The sequence below is a fragment of the Pyrgilauda ruficollis genome, unplaced genomic scaffold (assembly GCF_017590135.1).
Source record: "Pyrgilauda ruficollis isolate IOZ18807 unplaced genomic scaffold, ASM1759013v1 scaffold108, whole genome shotgun sequence".
In the NCBI taxonomy this organism is placed as follows: domain Eukaryota; kingdom Metazoa; phylum Chordata; class Aves; order Passeriformes; family Passeridae; genus Pyrgilauda; species Pyrgilauda ruficollis.
In genome coordinates this window covers 792,984-807,650 of record NW_024508988.1, presented here as the reverse complement: position 1 = coordinate 807,650, position 14,667 = coordinate 792,984, and the positions used below count along the sequence as shown (strand labels likewise).

At 37.3% G+C, this 14,667-nt stretch overlaps 1 protein-coding gene across 1 annotated transcript in view; it reads left to right on the top strand.

The window, feature by feature from the left end:
* The window catches only part of RICTOR (RPTOR independent companion of MTOR complex 2), a 75,557-nt gene that overhangs the window by 401 nt on the left and 60,489 nt on the right, over positions 1 to 14,667 (top strand). The gene's annotated exons all lie outside the window — the stretch shown is intronic.

Below are 14,667 nucleotides of genomic sequence, written 5' to 3'. Positions count from 1 at the left end.
CGCCGGGGGCTGAGCGGAGCCGCCCGCGGGTGGGAGCCGCTCCTCGGGCACCGTGGGGCCGCGGCGGGGCCGTGCCCGGGCAGCTCCGGGGCCGCGGGGCTCCCTGCTCCCCGGTTTGCGTGCCGAGGCTGCTGAGCCGCCGCTGGGGCTGCCCTTGAAGCCCCTGTTGCTCGCAGACGGGGTTGTTCACAGCGGCCAACCCTCCGGCCGATCGTGCTGTGCGCCTCCGAGCAGCACCTCGGCGGCGGCCACTGTTCCTGACTCCATCCCGTTTTCGTGTATCCCTGCGTGCCCTAGGCCGGCTGGCCACTCCGTATGCCGTGAGCCTCTTGCTCCATGACCAGCGGCCACTCATCTCCCCTTTACTTGTTAAATTGCTCCAGACATCCTCCACTGCTCTCAGATGTGTCGGGGGGGAGGGGGGGGTGGTTAAGAGGAAGGAAGCAACGCTGATATCTGCTACACGCTGAGAAGTTTTGTCTCAGACGAACAGGTATTCATTCCCTACACACATGTATAGGGTACAAAATGTGATCTTGCCTAGCTGAGTACTGAGGTAAGGGTTAGACCCTCCCAAAGAGACTGGTAAAATTCAGAAAGCAAACTGGAATGTTCCTACTCTAGAGGCGGTGATATTTCATGGGACAGAGGATCCTGGTCTGCGGAGGGAATGAAGTTTATGCTGGTGTGTAACTGTTCTGCTTCAGGAGATCCAGGTTGACTATTATACTGAATAGATCCATTTTATTGGGAAGTAGGCAGGGAAATGACAGAATCAATGAGATAAAAGTGGCCTGTGAAATGGAAAGGAAGTAAAAATGCCAGCAGCAGAAGTAGTGTTTTCATCTTGGAGTTGTTGATACTGCATTATACTTTCTCTAGTTCTCTTTTCCCACAAAGTAAGCTGTGTTTACAATTATTTTATTAAGCAGTTTTATTGTGGGCTGCAAGTTATCTCTGTGTATAGATATCATATTTACAAGTGTGTTTTAATAACCAGGAAAACGGCTAGGATTTCCTCAGTTTAAAGAAACAGGCTTTTCTCATTCTGTCTCCCAATGGACGTGATTGCTTTAGAGAAATGCTGCCTTTAAAAATTAAAACATGTGAAGCTTTCATCAGTAAAATGTGAAACTAAGGCCTTAACAGTTTAAGCACGTGACAAAGTTATTACTGTAAGCAAGGTTACCTGTTTATGAAATCTGCAGAATTAGGATTTTAATGAATGGGTCTAATAATTTTCTTTTTAATGTTGTGTAGCATACTGAAGTATTTTGAGGTGAAAGAACAACACACAAAATTTAAATGCTGGAGTGGTAATTTTGAGATATGGTCTGTTTGAAATCTTCTAATCAGAATTCAATACGTGACTATCATGGTGATACTGATTCTTGCCATGAGGTGTTTTCGGCTACCTGCTGATTCCAAGAGCCCTGTAGTAGTAGCAGTACAACTATTACAGTGTATCATGTCGTAAAAGAGGCTCTTGAGTAAGATGCAAACTGCATTTTTAATATGTGTTTTCATTTTTTTTTAATTAAAATAGGTATTTTGCACTGTGCCATTTTATCTTCTATTACCAAAAGAATAAATCATTGGGGAAATCAAATAAAATCTTCTTTAAATTTAGATGTTAAAAACCCAATGGTTTTGGGGTTTTTTTGTTAGAAAGACTACAGCTGACTGATCTGTAACCATATAGCACCATATATCTGTGTAGATATTAACTGCATTTTAAAGAGGAAACAAAAGTAAGAAGCTTAAAAGTCTCAGCAAGACATTAACTAAGCTAGATGATAACTTGATTTCCATGGTGAACACAACGAGTATTTGTTTTTCCAGCTGTTACAATAGTTATGTAAGCAATTATTTTAAATATTTTGTTACCCTAATTTGGTACTAATAGCACAATGTTTTGATTCACTGTGTTGTGCAGATCACATAGTTTTCCACAGGGCTCACGTTTGCATTAGCTTAAAAGAATGTTCTAATGTTTTTTGTTTCCTGGTACAACTGAACTTTGTGTTGATTAATGTGAAATATCTGATTTGGGCAAAGTAGAGAATCACCATAAACAGAACCTCAGCCATATGCTTCTAGTTACAGGGGCCTCTTTGTTACAAACACAAGAAATTCTATTGGCACTGCCTTATTTTGAATAGGTTCCTGTTAGTAATGGCGTGACTTAGCCTGCAGGTTAGACCTTTACTCGTCCATACCTGTGACTGCACTTTCCATGCAAGAGGCCAGTGCTGTTATAAAGAATTTCAAAACAAATAATAGATGTGGGGAGAGCACTCCAGGTTGTGCTGCTCTGTGTTCTGCATCTTCCTAACTTTTTGAGCAGTAAGGTGTGAGGACTGCCTTGCTGCTTGCAGAGTGATCTGCATTTCTCTGTATGTGTTTGGTTTGCTCTTTTTTCTGGTCCTGCAGTTACAGGGTTGCTCATGTTTTCTCAGAAGGCACCAAGCCTTTTACAAATTTTTACCATGGCTTCTGCACTAGGTTCACTTTTTGGAGCTACTTGGTGCTTTGCCTTTTTAAAAATGAGACATTATGTTTATGAAAGCCATTTTGCATGATGGTAGATGCTGCATTTTGTGTGTTTGTATAGGTGTGCGTGACCCTTCTGTTTACATTTTTTAGCCTGGTTAAAGATGATAATGTAAAGTAAGTATGTGGTTTGCTTTTTCTGAGTCTTTTTTTACTTTTTCGGGGAGTGGGGTTGGTTCTTTAGGGGTTCTTTGTTCTTTTGTTTAGTTGGGGTGATTTTTTTGGTTTTTGTTTGGGTTTTTGGTGTGTATTTGTTTGTTCGTTTTTTTGTATTAATTTTGTTTCTGAGCCACTAAGCTCTGCCCATCTTGTAAGGGAATTCAGATAAATCTTTTTTAAGAAAACCACTTTGCTGAAGGGTTGATCAACTCTGAAAAAATTGTCCCCACGATAAACATTTCTGCATATAATGTTGGTATAGTAAGAAATAATGGTGTAGATACAGGGTAGAGTCATTGCTTTTGTCTAGTTAAATCATATGTCATGTATTCTGTTGATTACAAAATTGCAATTAATAATTGGGATTTAGAACACTCATGTTTTGGCCTTGTGTTATATTACCTGCTCAGAATAGAACAGAATAGGAAAAGGAGGACAGACTCACCATCAGTACAACTCCCACTGCAGTCATCTGGAAGGAATTAGCAGTGGGATGAGAGAGATTGGTTTAATTAGACTACTGAAATCAAGCTCATAACTTCCAAAGGCCAGAAACGACAATTGAAGGTATCAACCAGATTAGTGCATTTGGTAGGGGTTTTTCCACTGACTTTGGCCATGGTTGCATATATAGGCATAATACAAATATTGTGCACCTTTTCTTTGTTTCTGACTGTTTTACAGGCATTCAGAGTTGAATCACAGAAGCTCATACACCTCCTGGAGCTCTGGGCACTGTTAAAGGCATGTGTAATCCACACTTCATGTGCTCCTGAGTTTTGGCAGCGAGGTTGGACTGTGTGACCTTGAAAGGTCCTTCTCAACCCAAACCATTCTGTGATTCTTTGCTCACCTCTGTAACTGAATCACTTTTTACTGCTCGCTTACTGTTGGTGGTTGTCCTTGGATCTTGAAGGCTTCAGTAGTTTGGAACTTGGCTAGTTGAGAGCAGTCTCATGGTTCATTATCTGTCGTCAGGCTCATCTTCCTTTGAGGGATCCCTATTTTCTTGGAATCCTGTAGCTCAGAGGTTGCACTGGCTTTTAGGAACTTCTCAGAGCTTGTTTGCTTACTGCTGCAGGGATGCTAACTGCATACTGAAGTTGAGTGGAGTGCTGTTCATGTGTGTATGTGTTCATTTCCTTCTTTTTGAGGGTAGCAGTCTTCACTTGCTGATAGTGTACTCTTTAAATAACTGAAATGTACCTGTCTCAAGCATTAGTACTTTCATTTATTATTCAAAAACATGCATTACAAGATTCTACTTTGGTTTATCACCTTTTCTTGTACAACTGATTATATTTTGTAGATGTTTTGTAGATGTTGAGTCTTTGACTAACACAGGACATACATGAACAAAGCAGCAGCTGAGAAGACGAGTTGGTTTTTTTTTTCTCCCTAAGACTGATATCACAAAATTGACTAGTGTTGTCTGAGAAAATACTCTTTCCTTTTTTGCCTTCATTTTTTCCTGTCATGTAGGTAATAATAAAACATAAAGGAATTCCATTGAACTTCATGACATCTAAATGGTGTTACTTTTCTTACTGCACTTCCATAATTTCAAACCACATAGTATTTGAGTCTGTGTTCCCACATGGTATATCATAATGCATTGCATGCAGGGCAAACATCTCGGGATGCTATTTGCAGTTTACAGCCCACAGAAATGTCAGGCATTTTTAAGGGTTATTTGTGGGATAGTTAAAGAAGGCTAGATGAATTTTGTTTCCAAAATCAGCTTGAGATTTGGTGACCATACTGTTTCCAGCTTTCTTCATCAGTGTAGAAGAAGCAGGGAGAGCAGAGCACACATCTGATACTGAAATCTCAAGTAGTGGGGGAAGCAGAAAATAACCCTTTTGTGTTGCTTACAGCGTTGCAGTAGGCAAACCACTGCAGAGATGGCAGCTGGTGCATACTTTTTAATGGCTCAGAGGCAGTTCTTCCACGCTAATGGCAAGTCTGTTACAGAAAGCCTTTAGGTCTTTCTTTCTGTACTTGTGGGAAATGTAGCCTGGCTTGAAAGTTTGGAGAAGTGTGGCTCCACCACACCATAGAAACAGTGTTTTTAAAATAGCCAGATAATCAAAATGTGTGGGTACCTTTCACCCTCACGTTGCAGTATGCCATCATTTTCATGGGTAGCTATAGCAAGATGTTGTGCTTGAGCAAGTCACACAGAGCAATAGGTGTTTTTTGCTCCCTTGTTTGTGAATCTGTAACAGAAACTGTAACAGTCATAAGAAGATAATTAGTGACATTTTTTATTCAGTCTCCTGAGGCACAAAATATGCAACAATGGGGCGAAAACTGTTGGAGAGACCTCTTACTTTGTTGGCTGAGAATTGTTATGCTGTGTTATTTTTGTATGTTAGAGTTCTTTATTATATAGGAGGAGCCAAGAGAAAGTGATCAGTGATTGTGGCCTGCTAGCTTTTTTGGCAATGTGGAAGCTTTCGATAGGTTTTAAAAGTAAGAGAGTTGAAGTGCTGAATACATGCACTTCAGATTTAAGTCATACTCTTAACTGTCCTGTCTGCACTTGTGCTTGCACTTGTGCTTTAGTTGACTGTTGTTTTAGAATTGTATAGTGCATTGTCCCAGTTAGATTAATAACACTTTTGTACCTTTGGCTTTGCTTCCTAAGTGCTGCTTTTATAATCTTAAGACTTCTCAGAACTACTAAGATGGTGTGTGTGTAACATATTTCCACTTTCCATTTCTTCAAAACAAGAACCACATTTTTAATGAAAGAAACATTTCAGCAAAAGACCACTTTAAAATCTTATGGCTTGCTTGCCTGTTGTTAAGATTACAGATTTCTGTAAGAATTGGGTACTACCATGTCTTTGAAGATCTGCACTTATGTCTCTTTAAAGTTTTTAAGTACAGCACCTCTAAATTTGTTTTTGTGTGTGGGTTCTTTGTTCTTGCTGTTGTGGTCAGAGAATAAAACGACTGTTCTAAGATGTTGTACTTTCTATTACAAGAGATTATTCTGTGATTTGGATCGGTATCACTATACTGATCCAAACACCTTCGTAGATATTTAAGCAATGCTATGTTTTCACTACTTTCTTCAACATACTTTCTTCCTCCCTGAGTGCTGAAGTATCAAAGTCTCCTGCTGCCTTCTTGATATATTTGAGTCTTTGTCATAAATGTTATTCATGGTTTTTTTGTTGCTTCCCAGCATCTCCCACTTAGAGATTTAGAGCAATGCTTAGTTTCAGCGATTTTTCTGTTAGAGCCTATCCAGTGTAGATGCTGTCTAAAGGAACTCACCCTTCATCATAAATGATAGCCAACAAGGAAGCTGTGTCTACTCTCTCCTGTCCATAAAGAAATGCATCACTTGCCCAAGCTGATGACCTTTATCTGTACTTTACCAGTTACCTAGCAATCTCAGAAGTTTTACCCTGGTAACATAGAAGAGATGCTTAACTTCAGGTACAGTTACTTTTCTTTAAAGTGGGAAGAAGTGAAATAGCCATAGTTAAAATTGCAGTTTTCCTACTCTTAATATCCATACAAACTCTGACACTGCAGAAAGGAGCAATACTCAAGAACTTTACAGGACAGCTTAAGAAGAGATACTGAAATGACAACTGACTTTGGGGAACATACTGAAAAATCAGACAAGTTTTTCTTAATTTTTATACTGAGAGAAACTCATCCTGAGATTTCTTTTTCAAAACAGTAAATGGCACAAGTCATCTACTTTTAATACTAACTGCGTTCTTGCGACTAAGACAAGAACATGTGTCTTGAGGCTTAGATGACTACACAAAATATCAGATAAACTAAGAAGTTTGCTTTTCTTTGGAAGTGTTTTACCTGCATGTAGGCAGATGCTTGCACAATAGTGCAGGCGAATTCGCACACTGAGCAGTGTTCCTGTGAATAGTTCTGATACAGAAGAGTCGGTGACATAACAGTGCTATGGAGGTGCTGGCTGGTATTTGTCAACTTTTTAACTGGAGCACTTGTAACTGTGACAATAAAATGTATCCGTTCTAGTTTAAGAGTCTGTAATGTTGGTATATTTGTTTATGTTGCAGAATTTTTTTTTTCATTTGGCTATCATCTGGTGTGGTGATGGAGATTTTGGAAGCAAAACTTCTGAACGTGATTAGTGAAAAGTGTATTCATCAAATCTTTGCATCTGATGTAAAGGAGGAACACTAGTAAAGATGCATAAATGAGAAAATGTAGTAAAAAGCCCCCAAACCAAACACAAAACCCAATCCCAAAAAGCAAACAAAAAAACAGTTATATTTTTTAGTTATGTTACTGAATTTTACTAGCACATACTTGAAAGCTTTCTAGCTGTCACTAGTGGCTTGCATAAGTTTGCATAAATAAGTATAATGAGAAAATCTCTTCACCTGAATTCTACCTGAACAGCAATAGCCTTTGAATCAAAAGGTTGTTCATTAAAAAATTAACCTGAATGATAGCCTTTATGAACATTTTCTTAAAAGGGGAGATTTTTTTCCCCCAAATTTACTGGTTTTGTTCTTCCCTAGACTTTTCTAAGCTCATTTTAGTTCATCTGCTCTCTACTGCTATGGGTTTGGGTAGATCTGAAAATTCACTCAGCTGGTTGCTCCTGCAACTTTTCAGAAACACAGTTTTTAGTTTATTTATTTATTTATTTGCTTGTTTAGTACAATTGTGTTTAATTGTTTGAGATGCAAAATGAAAGTTTTTTAATTGTTTCAGTTGGAAAAATGGTAAGAGAACATAATAAATGTCATGCTGTTTATAAATTATATTTTCAGTAACCATTATAGTCCAAGAGAGGAAAAAGGGTGGCAAAATGGTGAAGATGACTTACTTGCCATCTTTGAAATGGCTACTGTGAGTTAGCAGTTGTTTGGCTGAAATGAAGTACATCTCTGTGCCCTATTTGCATAAGTGTTCATTGTGAAATGAACTACTTCTGTTGATTTGAGATGATAGAATGATTGGTTGGAGATATTTATGCTTAGAGTTAAGGTGTTTAAAGCAAAACAGTATGGCCTTGACTTATGGAAAAATACACAGTAACTGTAAGAGTAACAAGGAATAATTTAATGAATCTCTTAATGTAAAGGTGTATGATGAACAACACAGGGATTTTGTTTGGGTTTTTTTAGCTGTATAGAAGATTGGTTTCCTGCTTGAAGTGTACATAGACTATAAATAAATACATATATTTAAAAATAATTACTTGAAGGACTATCAAGAACAGCTGTTGCCTAGAAATTACTTATTGAAAAACAAATTATTAAATCTGTAAGTAATCTTACTCCTTTGTTACCTCCTTAGCATCAGTGAAGTCAGAATTCAGTTTGAGCAACCTCATATCTAGAGAATTTAGAATGTGTTCATCTCCTTCTTTATGCAAACCATATGTGTGTGTCACGGGTAGACTTCTGGGTTTTTTTCATGAAGTACAAAAAATTAAACAGAAAAAAAAATCTTGTTGTTTCTATAAATGCGGCATTTGCAGCTCAGTTTTTAGCTTTGCCTGTTACTTCAGCTGGATAGGTTTTTCTAAGTTGACATTGACCAATAGATTAGGCGTCTTCTGTCTTCAGAGAATTGTATTTAGATCTTGTGAAATCTATAAATATGACTGACACTTCCTGTCCTTTTTCAGGAGAAAGAGTAGAAGTCTTGAATGGTCGCAGCAATGTGACTATATTACCTGTGTGATGCAAGGACATGTCCTATTCCTTAATATGAAGGAATGAAGCCTGCAAATATCATCAGTCAGCACTGTTTGGAAATCTTCTGGTTATATAGCATTTTAGGATGAGGAAATCAGCACATGACATTTGCTGCAGTTTAAATGTTTCCTACTTCAGTCAGCGCTGTTTGTGAATTACTTGTAGTTTCTAGTTATGTCCCTGTATTAATGTTTGAATTTGAATATGTTACTACTTTGGTGTTTCCATGTCATTCAAGTTGCCCTTCATGTCTTGATTGGCAAACTAGGTGATCCTACATCTGCTAATGTTGATAGACTTCTTACATGATGCCCTACGTAACAGGATATTTCTGGGGACAGTGGCTACTTCTGACAACTTTGAGTTTATTGGTAGGAACCCTGTAACATTTGTGCTTTCAGGTTCTTGATTATATTGAAATGATGCAGAGAAGAATCAGAACACTAATTGAGAAAATAGTCTCAGAATAAGATCATAGTTTGATAATAGTCAGAGAAATATGTGATCAAAATTCTCTGGGTGGTTTTGAAAGCAGATTTGCCTGGTCCACTCTCCAAATACTGGTTGCAAGATGTCAGAAAGGCACAAATTTTGTTAAAACGACTGAAAATTACGACCATCCTGATGTTTCTGCTTCTAGGAGTGGTGGCAGAAAAGAAGAAAATGGATTGGAGGAATGGAAGATAATTTTCTAAACCATTACAATAAATTTATATTCACCATTCAAATTCATTGTTGATGTTCTGGGAAGTGTTAATTTGTTTTGTGTACCGACATAAGAAATTTTGTAAATCTGGGAAAGGCTTTTACTGGCTCTTGACCATAAGAACAGTTGTACTGGGTCACTCCAACCTTGGCAGTAGTTTATAATTGTTGCAGAGAAGAGAGCAGAACAACAGGGCAAACAAATGCGTAGTCACACAGTTATGGAATGTTCCCCAGCCTCCAGCATTTTGACCCTCTGTGTTTTTTGTCTCCTTTATTTTTTCTTTTTCTTTTAAACATCTGAGTTTTTGAAAATTTAAGGAACTTCTTCCTGAATTTAACTGTACTCCAGAATAATTTATATTTGATTGTTATTAAGTGATCATGATAAAAATCTCAAAAGACGAGTTTGGTTTTAATCATGATAATATGCAATAGTTATAGTTGTGTATCTTGTAGTGCAGAGAGATGACATTCTGATGGGATTTTATTGAGGGGTGGGGGCACTGGGAATAAGTTCGTAATTCACAAAGATATGTATCAAGACTTACTGCTGTGATTCTTGTCATCAACATCATATCTTCCTGGAAGTTGAGGATATAACTGTAAATTTAAATGGAGGACTAAAGAAATATTTTCTCTCTATGAATAGACAAGTTTTTTATAAGAGTTGTTTTTTTAATATGCCTTGGTACCTTACATACTCTTAACTAATACTATTTAGTACTATTCTCATAATTGGTCTTTGAGGAAGTTTATGCAGGATTCTAGATTTTGTATAAAGAATAGTTTGTTTATCAAACACTGTATGTAATTAATTGTCAAGTCAGCCTTGTAGTTATCCTTTGGAATGGTCCTTCAGTTTTCTCTTTCTATCCTGGGAAAGCTTTTAACATTTCATCTATGAAACCCATTTTTTAGAAGTTTTAGCAGTAAAGCAATGCTCTGTACAAAGCTGCCATACAAGATCACACATTGGGAATAATTAACATAATTCCTAGGTGAGGATATAAGAATGACTTTCGTACAGGTGTAATCTCAGTGTCTTGGTTAGAAATAGTATTATAAGACCACATTTTGGAAAGTGGTTCATTTTGAAGCTGCTCTTCAAGCTGACTGGAACACCAAACTGCTTATTTGCTGCCACCTTTATATGTACTTAGGAATATTAAAATTTAAAAAAAAAAGTCCTCTTAATTTACAACATCTATGCACATCTGCAGAAGAAAAATCTGTACAATCACAGTAGACATTTAAATTTTACATAATGTTTTCAGAAGCACATGTGTGCCAAAGTAATCCTGATTTCCTGTTTATCTGAAGTTCTAGTGATTCCTGAATCCTACCTTGAATATGCTGTCTGTTCCACTGATGTCTAGTTCATACATATTTTTGTACATGAGCTTTTTACCAGAGTATGTATGGAGAGGAATAGTTTTGAGGCTTTCTTTGCTGACTGCCTTGAAAGAGAGGATGTGTACTTTTTTCCATATTAGTGAGCCAGTTTCATATATTCATAGCTTTCTTAAGCAACCTTTCTTAATCAAGGGGGAATATAGTCTCAGTTCTTAGTTTCTGTTTGCTTTCTGTTTTCACGTACATGAGTTACTGGAACTTAGCTATATTCAAAATAAAGTGCTCTTTGTATGGTTTCCCATGAAAGCTCTGGGAATCAAACTAAATAAAGGTGCATTCTGCTGAAATCGCACTTAGTCATAGGTACTTTTTAAAGAGTTACTCTCAATTGATAAGACTTGATATGTGTGTGAATTTTTTTAATCAAAAATTTTTAAGTCTTATTTGGCAAAACTTACAGTATGAAGTATTTATGGCTCAAAGTGTGATAGCAGAATTTTAACTATGATCACAGAGGATATCTGGCTTAGTATTCACTACATTTTTCACCATAACTATGTTAATGTGATACTACAAACACACAGGATTTTTTGGTTTTACACTATAAATTGAGATATACCTTCAGTCTAAACATATATTAATGTGTTTTTTAAAACCACACATTGAGTGTAAAGTGTTCATGCACTGATTTTTTAGAATCTGGCAAAGCGGAGTTGATGTGTTAATACAAATAATACAGGAGTGATCTGTGTCGCAGAGTTTGCTTTTTTTATGTAGCTTTCTCATCTTTCATATTCTCAGGTTTTCTGTGCAGTTTCCACCTTTTGAATTAAATTTAAATTAAGAATACTTTAGTATCAAGAAGATTGCATAAGTGTCCTGATTTTTTTGTTTTTTTTTTTTGCAACAAGTTGATAATGGTAGAATGAGACTTACTGTTGAGGTCTCATTTCATTATTAAAGGTCTTGATTAAAATGTGTTTTAGAAGGCTGATTACTTATCACATACTCTTACATAAACACCTCCAAGTAACTGATTTCTAATGTTTTTAATAACTTTTAATAACTGCTTTTAGTAACTGATAACTCGTTTCAGGGGAAGTGGAGTACAGTGTGTTAATGTTTCTAGTTGGTGTATTTCACTCAACTTCCTTCATTTAGGCAGCATGTACTTTAACAAGCTAAGAACAGCTTAACAATATGCAATTGCATGGCATTTACACTTCCAAAATATCTAATAAATGTAGAGGTGTAGAGGAGGTCCACCAGAATGATCCATTATCCAATCATTGCTATGATTCTTTCTGTAAGAGGAGGATAACCTCTCGTGTATGTCAATGGTGAGATGATTGACTGTAGTGAAATACAACTTCCTTCTTTAAAGGAAGAATTTAGAAGTATTTAATCATTTATTTCACTTTTTGGCCTTGTGATTCTAGTAGGTGTGACATCAGCTGCTCTTGTGATATCCGTCTCTCACTTGAGAGTTACTGAATATATATATTGGCTACTGTGTACAGTACTGTGTACTGTTTTAGCGCCTACCAAGTGATGCATATAATACACACTGCTCAGTTTGACTCATGCCTGACTTCAGAGTTACTGAATTATTTGTGTGCTCAAGCCTGTCATTCTTTTTTTTTTTCCTTTTTCATTCACATGTGCATAACAGAACAGTAAATTGGCATGCTTCTAGCATACTGAATTTGGTCAAACAATGCTGCTAAATCTGTTAGGCAAAAGGAGTCGTCACTTATGCTAATATAGCTATTGCTGGTCCTGTTTCATCCCTGCATTAGATGGAGCCTAGCTGTTTTGTGTAGCTGGACTTCTGTCGTGTTCTTTCTCTCTGGAGAATGGGATCTGTCAGAATGTATCATGGTTCTCACTGGGGAAAAACAATGTCATGGTCCTGAAGGGGTGAAAAAATGAGTCAAGCCTTAAAAGGTCATGAGAGTTTAAAAACAAACAACAACACAACATTGGAGTTTTTTGATATACAGCATCTGTGAATTACTTTTAGGCATAGAGAATCATGGAGTTTTTGAGGCTAGAGTTTTAAAAAAAACCCCAGCTTTGCTCTGTGCTAAAGATTATAGTTTTAAGTACAGGGTGTTAGTGCAAAGAATTGTGGGTGACAAATTCTGTTTAGTATAACAGAAGTAAACAGAACAACCACTGCTACTTCAAAGTTTTTGCTTTTTTGTCCAAAAAAAAGCAGACTGAGAGAAAATGAGAATATTGATGAGCAAGCTAAGCTGTTGCTGCAGGACACAAGTGGGCTGACTTGCAATTTTTATATGTATCAACAAGTTTTTGGACGACATTTGAGCAAAGTGGCTTTGTGTACAATAATTGGGACAACTTGCGAGTTGTAAAGTCCAGGCAAAAAAAAAAAAAAGTTACTTCTTTCTACTGGGTGTCATGTGGAACAGGTATGTCTTGCTTCCACCACTCTACCTGTGAATGGCTCATTGGCACAGCTACTTCTGACTGGGTTTTGTAAGAATTTAGCATTCAGTTTGAGTCAGTAACTCAGTAGAGAGCTAACATAGTCAGAAGAAAAAGAAAAGGATTCTACTGAGATACTTGGCAGGATAATTTTATTGTGAATTTGAAGATGGGTGCTGAAGTAGTGTAAAGGAGTGGGAGAGGAGAGGGAAGGAAAGTAAAAGAAGGGGTTGAACTTCTTTTGGCAGAGAAAAGCTGGAAGATCAGTTTAGTCATTTTGCACAGCTCCACCCTCAGAAGCACCATGGGAAAGAATGTGAAGATACTTGGTTGTTGCTGTGCCAGCTGGAGATTGTAGAATTGTTTTGATTGATCACTGAGTTCAACCATAAACTTGACATTGCCGAGCTCATCACTAAACTGTGTTCCTAAGTGCCACATCTGTGCATCTTTTAATTACCTCCAGGGGTGGTGGTGACTCAACTACTTCCCCAGGCAACTTGTTTCCAGTGCTTGACAGTGCTTTGGGTGAAAAAATTTCTCCCAATAAAAGTCATAAATGCAGTGAGTCAGGAAAGAAAAGACTATTGAGGGGATCTTAAAATAGTAAGTGGCTCATCTTCTCTTTTTTTTTTGTTTTAGGTACAAAACAGGAGGAGCTAGAGAGTAAGAGCTAAGAAATCTCTACAGCAGTGATATGTACTGGGGTCCTTACAACAACACATACAATACCGATGAGCACAGTGGGCTAGAGCATGGTGCTAATAGCACCAGGATTTTGAGTTCAATCCCTGTATGAGCCATTTACCTAAGAGTTAGTCAGTGGTTCCTGTGGGTCCAGTTTAGAATATTCTGTGAATCTGTGAAACAGCAACAACAGCCCCTTCCTCTCCCTCCACAACCCTCCCACCAAAACAAACAAAAATAATCAACCAAAAACCCACCCCCAACAAACTGAAACAAGCAGAAAACCAAACAAAAAAAAGTCTTTGTCAAGGCCAAGATGAACAGTTAACCTTGACAATGAAATCTTAAGGCTGTGATATTTCTTTGGAAAATCAGTCTGTGATTTTGGGTTGTGCTTTTTGCTATTTCTGCATTACTCGGCCTTTGTGAGATTTTGTGACAGGAAGATAGTGCTGTATCTGATCTGTGATTACACGAAAGCTACCTAGCTTAGTTTCTAGAATCCAGGATATATTCAGTTTCTTTCCAAGTCCATTTCAATGTGAGGGACAGACTAGCAAAGGACTAAATCGCCACTTAGGAAGTCACATTGATTTGTTTAAATTCTTTTACATCTGTGACATGAAGTTTTCTTAGGCCTGTCTACATTCCTTACTGGCTGTACTTTTACTAAAATGAGTAATACTTTAGTAAGTAATATAAATTTTCTGCTTCTTTGTAATGTATCATGCATTTTCAGAAGAAGGAAAAAGAAGATAGCCAATCTTTCTGTGAAGTTAGAATGTCACAGTTATTTTGTTAAATTTTTTATAGGATACTTTTTGTGAGAAGGTTCTTCTGAAGTTTAAAACAAGACTTCACCTGACAGTATTTGACCAAAAAGGCTTCTGTTATTTTAGTTCCTTCTGAGGTAATAAACTATGAGAGGGTCTTTATTTCTTTACTGTCTTGTTTTTCTGTAGCAGTATTGGTTTTGATAGGATTGAAGAGTGAGACAGCTAACTTGCTCTATTTATGTTATCAGTTCAGTAGTGGA